Here is a 13,595-nt window from a genome sequence, read left to right on the forward strand (position 1 = left end):
ATATGGGGAAACTGAGGCAAAGGATCACAGACAGTAAATGTCTGAGGCTGGATTTGAACTTTGAAGATTGTGTCCTAAAGCCCAACACTCTATCTACTACACCACCTGGAAACTAAAGTGATTTTGTTAGTATGAGGAATTCTCTGCTGGGGAAACTCCCTCTAGCAAAGCAGATAGGTACCTTTTCTGGAATTTATAATCTTATATGCCTTGGAACATTCAGCAGTTAAATTGTTCAAATTTACACATTCCATAAGTTTCAGAGTCTTGCTTAATCTATAATTTGCTCACTTTTCATATTCCACTAAGTGCAATTTAAATGTCTCTCAAGGCTTCATGTTTGAGAACTGTGACAATCTGATAAAAGATTAGGGAAATAAATTAAACACCTCTTATTTGTTCTATACACACCAATGGATAACCTGTTAAATTCAATCCTTCTTTCCTATGGGATGATTTGCAGGGAAAATTTGGAAATGAAAAGTAATATACAGAATAGGTGCAGTATAGATAGTAGAGTGCAGAGTAATAAAAAAATTCATAGTTTACATTTTTTTTAGAACCTAAAGGCCTTATCTCATCATCAGAAAACTAGCTAAAAGGTAGTCTTCATCATCATAAATTTCATTGGTAATAGTAATGTAAGTAATAGAGGCGGTGGTGGTGGTGGTAGTAGTAGTAGTTTGCTTCAGCAAACTATTAGAGCCATTTATTTCCTAAGGCAAAGGAGACTGTTAAGCACATTGGTGGAGCCAATATTTGCAATGAAATCCTAGGTTTATAGATTTCAAAGTACTTGTAGCTCAGGATTTGCATTTTCAGTGCCTGGTATCCTTTTATTTCTGTTATCTAGATCTTCCAAACCAGCCCCAAACCTGATAGAATGACTGAACCACATCTGGTTCCTGTGAAAGTTCCCCTCTGTGTTGTCAATGTTCCCAGGGCTGCTGTAGACAGCTAAAGTAATTACAGTCACTTTCAATTCATCAAGAAAAGTGACATCTTTAATCCTGTAGACTATTTAGCAAATTACTCCTGCAGAAGAATAAACCATACCCTTATGCCCTGAAATAATGAAAGAAACCTCAAAATGCCAAACATGTCCTAGTCATCAGGTAGAAACTGATAATAAACATAACTCACAAATTAGTAGTATGTTTTACCCTTTAGAGGGGCAGATAGGTGGCACAGTAGATAAGGCACAGGTCAGGAAGACCTGAGTCCGAATATGGCTTCAGACACTTAGTAGCTGGGCAATTCACTTAATCCTGTTTGACTCAGTTTCCTCATATGTAAAATGAGCTAGAAACAGATGGCAAATCACTCCAATATCTCTGTTAGGAAAACCCTAAATGGTGCCACAAAGAGTCAGATATGATTGAAGTGACTGAATAACAACATTTAGGAAAGTTTCTAAAATTAACAGTGTTTGTAAAAATTATTTTTTGGAAAAAAAATCCTGATATTCCTTGGTAGTGCCAAAAATGCCACACGTACACAAAGGTGAAAATAGAATTTTCAAGAGATGGTAAATAAAACCAAATGACATCCTAGTTTTTCAGACTGAACACCAGAATGACAATTCCATCTTTCAGTGGAACTATAATTTCACTCACTGTGAACTACAGCTATAGATAAAGAATACAACTCATTCATATATTTCTATTCTATATAATCCGTTGTCCACTTCTTTCCATGAACTGTCAGGGGTTGGAAACTCAATAAGTTAGAAAATTTAATTTAGTTATTTTAATTCTTTGTGGATAAAAGCACATGACCTATTTTTCTTCTGCTTTTCTTCTTTCTTGCTAAGATACCTATCCACCTTATTTTTGGTCAAACATGCTCAGTATCCTTTATGCTGCTTTAACATGTAAATATAATTATTCGTAACATGCCTCAGTCTGCTTATGCTTTCCATCCATCCATTCAATGAACTGAACATTCCATGATGAACTGGCATGTATTTTCACTAAAAGGATATTTGATTGACTATGATATGAAAGATTAGTCTTCAGTGGCAGAAAGGAACTTGGGATCATCTGAAAAGGTTATATGCAATTTTTTCATCTGCAATTCAGATGCTTTCCTACTATTCAATTCAGCCAGCTCAACATCCATGTGCAATGACTGCATCTGGGATGTATGTACTGATGAGCTATGACAATGAGTTGCCCATTATAACTCAGATAATATTCATTCTACATCCACTTGGATTTTCTTGTGTAGATTGTTAGGCCATAGTCTTCATTAAAGTGATACTTGTGGCATGAACTAGATGGCCTCTGAGGTCCCATCTAGTTATAGACTTATGATCCTAAAAAAAAATATATGACTAACTCTAAATCCTATATTAGGAAATCATTTAATCTTCTAAGATTAACTCATTCTTTCATTTAATTTCCTTATGTCATCTGGTTTCATTTATATCAAAAAATTGTTCTGGATGTGGCAAAGCTCCTCCAGTGAGTATGAACTTAGAAAACAAAGATTTCACATTAAAAGGACAAAGAGACAAATTAAAGCTTCTCACTGACTTTAAAATCAATGCTCCTCTTAATACTCTCCTGCTGTCTTCATCTGCCACTCTGCACCATAGTGGGGAAACAGAAGAGGGCTACAGAGTCCAATGAGTCAATCTGACTGTTTATCTGTTTCATAGGTCACCATGTCCAAAGAGTTCATCATCAAGACATAAAGTCTATTAATGGAAGTGCATTAGAAGTCTTTCCAGCTTTGCAAAACTGAGACAGCTTCTGTTCTTTTGGCATTACTCTTCAGGAACAAAGGGTAATCTCCATCCACAATCAGGCATGTTATTGAAGAGTTGCCTAAGATAAACTTAGGATAATTAAAATCTACTTTGCATGACATCAGAGGTTCCTTCTAATTCTTTGGTTCTATGATTTCAGAAGCATGGAATGCATTTGTGTCCTGAAGGAAATTCAAGTGGACCAGAAATGGCAAGAAATACATTTTTATGAAATTTCATAAAAATAGTTGCTGCCAAATAGCAGAAATAGAAATAAAAGGATGTATTTATTTCTTTCAGAGTTCCATACTTCAAGAATAGCTATGAAGGCAATTGCTGTTGTTTGTAACTAAAGATCAAAATTTTCTTTGCAAAATGTAGTTATTAGCTCAGAGGGGGAAGTGATGTAGTTGAATGGAAGAGAGAAGAGGTAAATGTTGAAATTCAGATCATACCAAAAGTTATAAATAAAAAATTCCTAAAAAGAGAAATACTAAGTAGAAGATTTGGTCACTTCATAAACATTGCCAAGTATTACATTTTTCCCCAATAAAGTTTCTTTTGAAAATAAGGAAATAAAATTTAGTAAAGTTATATGAATTGATGTAAAGCAAATTAAACAGAATCAGGAAAACAGTCTATATAGTAACAGTAATATTTTTTAAAGATAAAGAACTTTGAAAAACTTAATAACTTGTATCAACACAATGATCCATCACAATTTCAAATGACTCATAATAAAGCATGCTTTCTACCTCCAAAAAGAAAACTGAGGGAATTGCTATTGGAATGGAAAAAATATTAAAATGGATTTCTTAAAAAGAAAAAAAAAAAGAGCAAGCTACATATTGAAGTCCTGAAATGCAGCACCTTAAATTTGCAATAATCTTATATATTTGAAATAAAATCTCAATGTCATGATTATGAAATCCCAAGTTAGAGGTATTCTATTTTTAGTGTTTGTTAGTACCCCATGTCAATTAAAAGATCATCATTACAAATAATTCAGTTAATAAAACAGGATTTTGTATGCTGCCCCTGGGATTGTTTTGCTGGAAGTAATTTTTTGTCGTCATAGCATTCAAGTGGTTAAGGGAATATGGTATTGATAGACATAGGAGAGATGTCCCTCCTCAATTTGCAAATAGTTATTCATGAGAAAAACTTGAAGAAGGGAATCTCAGCACAGTAAGACAATGAACCTACAATGGCTTAGAGTCCTTGGGAGAACTTTCTGTGGCATATATGGTCTTATACTATTTTAGGAGCTGTGGAATCTGGGGATAGAATTCAGCAGGTGGGTCTCCAATGTACCCAGTGCTTAGCATATAGTAGGTATTTAATTAGTGTTTATTAACTACATACCTGTAGTTGACTGATGACTATCCAGAGCCTTGGTACAATTGGTCCGAAATGACTCATATGCCCTAGAATCATCAGAGATTCCTCTTCGCATTTGGTCTGCCCCATAAAGTCTTTTCCTAATTTTTTTGGCTCATTTGACAATTGAAGGAATTTGTGAATCTGCAGCAACATTTTAAAATCAAATGCAGAAACTGCTTACTATTCCCACCCTCTTCATTTTGAAATCATTAAAGCATTCCCATGATAAAATAAGTCAATCTCTGAGAAAGAATTTTTTTGGAAACTATTTTTAGTTCCAAATTCCCTCGCATTTCTTACTCATTGAGTACACATGAAAAGCTAAGTTCACTGCAAATATAAACGATCAGACAAAATAAATTTCTGCATTAACTACGTCCCTTTTCCACCCAAATAAAAGAAATAGAGTAAAGCATATACTTCATTCTGCACTGAGTCCCTCAGTTATCTTTCTGGAGATAGAAAGCATGTTTTATTACGAGTCATTTAAAATTGTGATGGGTCATTGTGATGAAAAAAGTTATTAAGTTTTCAAAGTTTTTTTCTTTAAAAATATTAGTTACCGTATAGACTGTTTTCCTGATTCTTCTTAATTTGCTTTAAATCAATTCATATATACTTTCCCAGGTTTTTCTGAAATTATCTTATTTATCATGAAAGACCATTTCCTAAGGTGGAGGCCAAAAAAATTCTGTTCCAAACTCAGTACCATGACTACTGTCTCAAACACAACCATGCTTTGATGCTTATTTTCTTATACACCAAGGCAGGAGCACAGTGTGCTCTGCTCTAATGGGACAAGCTTCTAATTTTGCCTTTTAAAAAAAGAGAAAATTAGAAACCCATTTTCTTAAGTTGTATTGGAAGCCTTTAAACTATTAAGGAACTTATTCCATCTGTTCCTCTTCAGAGGAGACTGAAAGAACACAGGCAGGAACCAAATGTTTGTGAATTTTGAAATCTTAATTTCTATTCAGCCTAACAAAAGATGGAAAGCATAAATGTGTGACCCAGAAATCAGTGGATAAGCAGGTGGTTGTTTAAAACTGTATCTACCATGGAGGTAGCAAAGGTAATTCAATGAACTAGGTAAAGATTCTACACTTGTATGTGTGTATGTCTTACATCATGTTAATTAGACTGCCCAATTTTCTAGTGTGATGGGCACTAGAACATAGCCTTACAGGGAGACATTTCTCACAATTTTCCATCAAGAATCTGGTTAGAGTGACTAATTGAAGGGAGGTATTTAATAAGTGCCACTCCCATGTCCTTCCACTGGGGACTTTTTAAAAGGCTGCTTTACCTGAAATCTTTAGAGATATTGTTTTCAGCTAGGGCTCTTCCCCATCGAGGCCTGACACTAAATCAATGTGGAATTCTGCTTGAGAGACAGAAATTTAATGGAGATCCAACACAGGGACTACAAGGGAAAATCTCAAACTAATACAACACAGCATACATACAGCATATAGCAGGAGTTGAGAATGTCAATTTTGATGGGTATGATAATCCTAGCATTAATAAAAAGAAGACAGAAATTGATTACCCATGGATGCCTGTCCTAGGGGGTCTTTGGAGCTACCAGATATGAACCTAGGAAAAGAATGGAGGCCTGAGGTAAGGGGAAAGAAGAGGGATGGGTAAGTAAAGGAGAAAAGGGGAACAAAGAAAAGGAGGGCTAGAAAAGAAATAGGAGGGGGAAGGAAGAGAGAGAGAGAGGGAGACAGAGAAAGAGAGAGGAAAAAGAGAGGGAGGAGGAAAGGGGAGAGAGGGGAAAAAAGAGGGGAAGAGAAAAAGGAAGAAGGAAAGAACAAACTTTGTGTCTTAAAGCTCCACCTACTATTTTCATTTTTATATTCTCCTTAGGTCCCCTTCTTTCTAAGATCCGAGAAGGCTTACTCAGTTCTGCCTTAATGAGAACTAGAAATAATTAGGATAAGAAGATAGGGCTTTTCCTCAGAGTGCTGAAATTTGGAGGGTGAAGCTGTTCAACAGTATAGAAACAACTGAGCTTAGCACCTATTTATTAAGATTAATTAGTTAAAATAAGAAGTCACCAGATGGTATGCTTTTCCCCTTGTCAGCAAAACCCCAGGTGACATTCTCACAGTCTCTCTTTACAAGGGTTTCATGGCATCTTGAGATCTCCATCTCCTTCCCCATCCTACATCACGGGGCAATATCACAAAATCCTTTCCTCATCAGTTGAATTTGTAGTGAATAGTTGATTTGATGGCACATTTACTATTGCTTGCCCCAGGGACAAAAAAAATGTCTACTTAAGCTCTGGAGGAGACATAACTTCATCCTTCCAAATGCTATCAGGATTGGAGGTTAGTACAAATGTAGCCCTTTTGTTTTTTCCAAAGATTATATTAGATCTGAATCAAGGGGATGGAGTGTAATTGGATGTTGTTATAACTTATAGACTTTCTTTTATAGGGGAGAGAACCTATAGGGTTGTTCCTATAGGTCTGTGTGTAAAGGAAACAGAGATCCTGGTTGGAAAAGAATCTTGTTTGGCTTTGTTTCTCCTTGGGTTATAGAGCACAATTCATCATTTTCGGAATACAGAGTATATCAACCAGGGATTCAATTTGATCTAATACTTGTCAGTATGTGACTTTCCAGTAGGAAGTATGGCATATTCAGGCCAAGTTACTCCACAGACCAAAAATGGATATGATACATATATGCACTTACATATAAGGATAAAATGAGACGAAAAAGATAAATGCACTCTAAGGTTACCAGGGCTAGTTGGGAGGGAGGGAGGTGGGGGAATTATTTGGCCTTGTAGTTTGGATACTAAGCATCTGAGGGAAAGGAAGCCTACCCGGGGAAGAGAAATAAATGCTAGTAAAGTAGTAAAGATTCTTCCCCAATTATGTTTAAAACAGTTTCTCTCTTCAGGTAAAGTAGCAGTCTGTGAATATATAGACTTGATTGATTCAGTAGTTCTGGTGTTGTTTCATTGGGTTGAGAAGCTCATTTCCTTTACATTTCTGTTGCTACATCTATAGATGTCTGTACATTTATCAGGGCAAGAATATTCCACTGCCCTAGCTACTCAAAATACCTGAACAGGGGAGTGTCATTGTTGGACCTGTGATTTAGAAATGTTATTATGGCAATTGTGCCGGGGGATGCATTGGAAAGAACTGGAAGAAGGATTAAAAATAGATGAAAGATTCAAAGCTAGAAGGGATTCTGAGATATTCTAAACCAACCTTCCTATTTTACAAATAAGGAAACTAAGGTCAAAGGGAGTGAAATAACTTGTCCAGGGTCATGCGGATGGCAAATTGTAGACCTTAGATTCAAACCTAGGTCCTCTGACTCTAAATCTGACTTCCCCTCCCCTGGTTCCCATTCCCCACATCTTGCAATTACATCCAACAAGTAGGAGAATTAGACTTGTATGGTAGTTCTAGGAGGTTTAATTAAGTGGTTTGCTCATGGTCACAGAGCTAGTGAGCATTAGAGATTGGCCCTGAATTCAGGTCTTAATTGGTATCTAAATCTGACTTTCTACCCACTATGTCATTTTGCCTCTTATTTAACTCAAATGATAGAAAATGTCCAAAACATCTAGCAGAGACAATTGAATGGGACTGTGTCTTAGTTTTTTGGGGGGAGGGAAGAAAGATATTAGGGTAAGGAAGAGACTGAGTTTCCTTATTTTGGCCAGTAGACCTATAGCAACCCTCATCAGCCTGATCCCATTAAGGGATCACCACAGAAGCTTTGACCAGCGCGGTTTCCAAGTTTCACCAGTTCTCATTTCTTTGAGCAGATTGGTAGTCCCCAGGTCCCTCAAGATGGTGTCTGACTTAGTATAGATACCCAATGGACTTTAGCACTCTCATAACTCAGAATTCCCAGGCTCAAGTGATTCATCAGGTTCCACCTCCTCAGAAACTGGAACTACAGGCATGTACAACTACACCCAGTCAACTATGTTATACTTCTAAGGACCCCTAAGAAAAATGCTTTCTCTGAACTTGCCTGCCCTACCTGCACCAATTCATTTTTCTATAAAGTTAAACTTCAAAGAATAGATTAAACTAAAGGAATGGCAATAAGGGGAGATTAATAGTCTGTGGCAATAATGAGAAAAACCTCTAAAGGGAGAGAAAGACACTACATTTCAGAGTTAAACCAAAAAAAAAAAAATAAACCAGGCATTCTGTAATTTTGGAAAATATTATGTTTCTCTAACTCCCTTTGGCTCATTTAACTCACAAATTGAGAATATATAAGAGACTGAACATCCCAACTGATCTATAATTTTATTTTATTTTAATTTTATTTTATTTTTGTAAAAATTCTATATTAGCTGAGCATTCCTAAGAGAGAATGTGGCAGGTTTGTTTAGGACAAGTTTGTCTCTTCTGGTTTTGTTTTGGGTACTACGGTACCTAACATAGTATCCTGAACATGTTATATCACTTAATGTTTGTTGAACTGAAGTGAATATATAAACTTAGCTGCTTTACATGTTTATCCAAATAAACACCCTCAAGAGAATATGTACTCACTGAAAGTAGAACTGAGTACTTTGTAGCCCTGGTGCAATTGCACTAGGTAGGTATCTAAAAAATCCTTAATGGATTCAATCAACTGGATTGAAATGGAAATTAAATCTCTTAAATATTCAGTAGCCAGAAAGTAATGGAAAATAAGGATAAAGAGAAAGTAGGAGAAGAAGAGGACCCCAAAGGGGCCAACCTTTCCTTGCCCAGTTTTCCCCAGGATTAGTATTGATAAACTAATTATAAGTAAACATAACAATACTAAACCTAACTTCTTAACTTAAAAACATAGGAAAATATACCATTGGTTATTTAAAAACAAAACAAAATACTTTTTCTCTAGTGGATTCCAACCAGACTTTCTCTTTGAGAAGGGCAACCAAGATATTCACCTCATACTTTCCCACCTTATAGACTTTCTGGATTTTATGGGTTTCAGAAATTTAACATTCTTAAAGATGAAATCAACTTTGATATTCACTCACAATCTCAGATCAAATCCCGCTACAAGACTTAATCATGCCCAGGTCCCAATTCCCATCCATTTAATACAGATTTTTCAGTTTCTTTTCCTCCCCTCCATTAGACTGTGAGCTCCTCGAGGGGAGGGATTGTCATATGTTTCTCTGTATCCGCAGTCCTTAGCACAGAGGTTGTGGCATATGAATGTGATGAACTACTAGTGCTATAAGAAATGCTGAGTAGGCAGATTTCAGAAAAACCTGGAAACATGTGAATTGATGCAAAATAAAGTAGACATTATACACAGTAACAGCAACATTGTGTGATGACCAATTATGACTGACTTAGTTCTTCTCAGTTCCCCCTCTCTTCCCCCCCCTCCTTGGGGAAAGGAAGGAGGGAGAAAACTCAGGGCTCAAAATTTTATAAAAAATGAATGTTAAGAATAAATAAATAAAATAAAAAATGAATATAAAAATTTGTCCTTACCTGCCACTGAAACAAATAAAATACTATTAAAAAATGAAGGGATTGAATTGGAGGGTCTCTAAGGTATCTTTTAGCTTTAAAATTATGATCTTATGAACCCTACCTTTTCAGTCTTTCCACATCATTACCTTCCATGCACTTTATCTTTTTTTTTTTTTTTGTAGGAAAAAGCAACTTTAAAAAAATTTATTGATCTTTTTATTCTTTTTTTTTTTTTTTTTATTATATTTTTTATTATATATATATATATATATATATATATATATATATATATATTTTATAATATTATCCCTTGTATTCATTTTTCCAATTTACCCCCCCTCCCTCTATTCCCTCCCCCCGACGACAGGCAATACCATACATTTTACATGTGTTACAACACAGTCTAGGTACAATACATGTGCCATGCACTTTATCTTTCAGACAAACTGGTCTACTCTCTGTATCCTGAAATGCATGATGGTCTGGTCAGACACCTTGGCTATGTTTATATGGTTCCCTGTACTAGAAATGGCATTTCTCTCCTTCTTTACATGTTGAATCCCACCCATATTTTAAAGCCTAATTAAGAAGCTACATCCATCTTGAAATATGTCTGATCATCAGTTGATAATGGCCTTTCTAGTGGGCCTTCACAAAACATTGTTTTAACTGCTCTTCACATGTTCTTAACATGAAATGTCATGCATTTTTGTTTCCGATTCTCTTTTTTATACTGTAAACCCCCTCAAGGTACGAATTATTTCTTCTCTGAACATTTATGTAACCTAGAGCTAGCACATAAAAAAGTACTTAATAAGTATAATTAATAAAATATTATTAAATGCTTATTACATGCCAATCATTATGCTAAGCACTGAGGAGACAAAAAGAGGCAGAAGGACAATCCTTGCCTTTAGGGAGCTTCCAATTTAATGGGGGAAATACTATGCAAGCAAATTTTTAAAAAGCAAACTCTATGTAGGATGAATATGAAATAATTAACAGAGGAAAAGCACTAACAATAGAAAGCGCTAGAAAATAAATAATATTATAAAACAACCTAAATTATAATATGGCCAGCATATTATATTGGAAAGCTTTCTGGAGTCAGGTGACCTGAGTTCAAGTTTTTCTTCTGATATATACTATGTAAGTGTGTGTGCATATATATAAATGTATAAGTAAGTCACTTAATCCTAGGATTAAATTTTATCTTTATAAAATAAAGAGGATTATGAAATGCCCACCAGCTGTAATTCTACATTTTGATGTGTTAACGACATGCAAGGAAATGGGCTGGTCATAAAAATGAGTATTAAATGTAACAGATAGATAACACTTGTAATAAACTCCACTTAGATCCACATACATATGTGTATAGGGAGAAGGAGAAAGAAACAGAAAGGGAAAGAAGAGAAAATAGGAGGGAGGGAGGGAGAAAGGGAGGAAAAGAGAGAGAATAGAGAAAGAGGGAAGGAGAAAGGGAGAAGAAAGAGAGAAGAGAGAGATACACTATTTAGTAGAGTCACTGTAACACCTGAAATAAATATTTTTAATTTGTGGGAAAACATGGAAAAGAGTTATACAGGATAAGAAAGCTTAGAAAGTATTGTTGATAAAATCAAGTGCCAATTCAACAGACTTATTTTGCTTCAACTCAAAAATGAATTTATCTGAAGGTCTCCTTTGTGTGAATATCCACTAAGAAATGCAAAATACATCCCAAAATAGCATAACACACACACATAAATGGCTCTCCAAATAGAGTACTCTAGATTTGATTAATCACCTGAAATCATTAAAAGGAAATGTTGTTGTTTTTTATTAAGTAGCTTCTTAGATAGAAAGCAGTGGCCCTTTATTTTCCTTAAGTACATTGGTTAGGCAATGATTTTTATTTCTTTAAAAACAAACTATTTTATGGAATACTTTTTAAGTGATGATTAGGGATGTCTTTCATTTTTAGTAAACATAAAGAAACAGAACTAGGATAGAATAAGAACCAAATAGCACTGTGCTATCAAAGCAAACCCTTACTCTTGCTAATTTTAATTCTAATTTCCTATCAAAATTCTCACCCAAAACTCCAGCTGTTATTTGTGATTCCTTACTATTGTTACTTTATGGTAATATTTTCTACCTCAGGATTTGGATTTTTAATTTTAAACAAAGTATTCAAAAGGAAATGGAATAAATTGTTCCCCGGTGAGTTATGATGTCATGGTTCTCTAGTTTCTGATCCAAACCAGAAAGTATGTTTAATTTATAGCTCTTTTCTACTTATTTCCTTTAATGCATCTGTGGTCAGTAAAGGAGCTGTGTACAATCTGGACTGTTTTCTTTCTTCTGTTTAATTCTGGATCCAACTTGTCCATTTACACTATCTATTCATATATATGTGCTTGGATGTATGCATGCATTTGATGTACATATATTGTTTTAAATCAGAAAACCTAACTGAAGTCTTAGAATTTCTTCACCATTTCACCCTCTGCAACAGCTTATGCATATAAGCTATAATTCTTTTCACCATAGTCATTTTGGAAATACCTTTTTGTGAATTTTACAATACTGTATGACTAAAAGTTTCCTAAAATGGTGTTTCTTGTCGTCTTTGGGCACAAAAGAACAATTTAACTAATTCCTTAATTTGTTTCCCCAAAGAGAAGCTATGAGTTACTCTCCCACTGAACTTCTAGTCACAGAAGTATTCTCTATATCTCTCATTGTGGTAGGACTATGATACTCCCTGCTTTTGAACCCTTCCTTTTCTTTACTTTTCTGAGGGGCTTCAGGCAGATTCCTTACTGGAAGATTTTTAAGTTGCATTCATATCTAGGGAATCTGCTCTTGAGTTATTGTTCGTCCTCTGTTCTTGAAGAGAGAAAGCCTGAGATTGTAGACCAAGTACAGAGAAAAGTGAATATGGAGCATGGATTAAAAGGAAAAGCAGAGAAGGCTCTACTGGCTAATTTGTGGGGAAGAGAGACTGAAAAAGGCAAAAAGACAATGGCTCTGAGTCACTGGAGGGAGGGAACTTAGGTAAAAATAAAAGGAGGTCTTTAAAATTTAATCAGATGTCATCATCTATGATTTAATTACAGGATCCTTCCTTCCTTTCTTCCCTCTTTCCCTCTTTCCCTCCTTCCTTTACTCTTTCTTTCCTTCCTCCCTCCCTCCCTCCCTCACTTCCTTCCTTCCTGGGCAAGTTACTTTATTATTATGATCATTATTATTTTGTCATCTCATTTTACAGGAGAGGGAATATAATATTGGTAAAGCAAAACACATTTAGAATACCTGGCACATAGTAGACACTATATAAATGTTAGCTATCATCATAATCATCACTATTAGTTGCTTTTATTTATTTAATTTTTTCCCTGTGGTAATTGGGGTTAAGTGACTTGCCCAGGGTCATACTTCCAGGAAGTGTTAAGTGCCTGAGGTCACATTTGAACTCAGATCCTTCTGACTTCAGGACTGGTGCTCTATCCACTACACCAACTAGTTGCCTCTATTAGCTGCTTTTTTTTTTTTTTTTTTTTTTTTTTTTTTTTTTTAAGCTCCAAGGGAGATGTTAAGACTAAAATGAAATGGAATCAAGTATTAGATTTAGAATTAGGACTCCAGCAAGAAAGAACCACTAATTGCCCAGATATCCTGTATTACTTCTGACAGCTCTAATCATAAGAAAAATTTTTTTACATTAAGTTGAAATTCTATATTTAGAAATTTCCAGATATTATTTGAGTTTTTCTCTAAGGGGACAAGAGGAACAAATAAAACCTCTCTACCAAGTGACCACTCTTAAAACACTTAAGAACTCGAGATCTTGGGCCATTGTCACATTTCTCAGATCAGCACCAAAGGGATGGATCTACAGGGGTCTAGTTCAACAGCTAAAGTGTCCTTTATCACTCTCAGGGGTGTGCTAGGATCAGCTCTTATTCAACTTGAAAAGATGATTTGTTAAATTTCGGTGTAAA

General features: G+C 35.2%; 2 protein-coding genes across 6 annotated transcripts in view; one reads left to right on the plus strand and one right to left on the minus strand.

Moving 5' to 3' along the window:
- The window catches only part of SORBS2 (sorbin and SH3 domain containing 2), a 451,850-nt gene that overhangs the window by 308,232 nt on the left and 130,023 nt on the right, over positions 1–13,595 (minus strand). The gene's annotated exons all lie outside the window — the stretch shown is intronic.
- Positions 1–13,595, plus strand: part of LOC141547648 (uncharacterized) — a 181,195-nt gene that overhangs the window by 47,664 nt on the left and 119,936 nt on the right. The window contains exon 4 of one of the 5 annotated variants that reach the window (XR_012483573.1): positions 2,663–2,807. The exons of 3 other annotated variants lie outside the window; for them this stretch is intronic. The gene's annotated coding sequence lies outside the window, so the exon portion shown is untranslated. Of the gene's footprint in view, positions 1–2,662; positions 2,808–5,477; positions 5,756–13,595 lie in introns of those variants that run through there. One more of the 5 variants, XR_012483575.1, reaches the window with a different exon arrangement.

This window comes from Sminthopsis crassicaudata, chromosome 6 (assembly GCF_048593235.1).
Source record: "Sminthopsis crassicaudata isolate SCR6 chromosome 6, ASM4859323v1, whole genome shotgun sequence".
Taxonomy (NCBI): domain Eukaryota; kingdom Metazoa; phylum Chordata; class Mammalia; order Dasyuromorphia; family Dasyuridae; genus Sminthopsis; species Sminthopsis crassicaudata.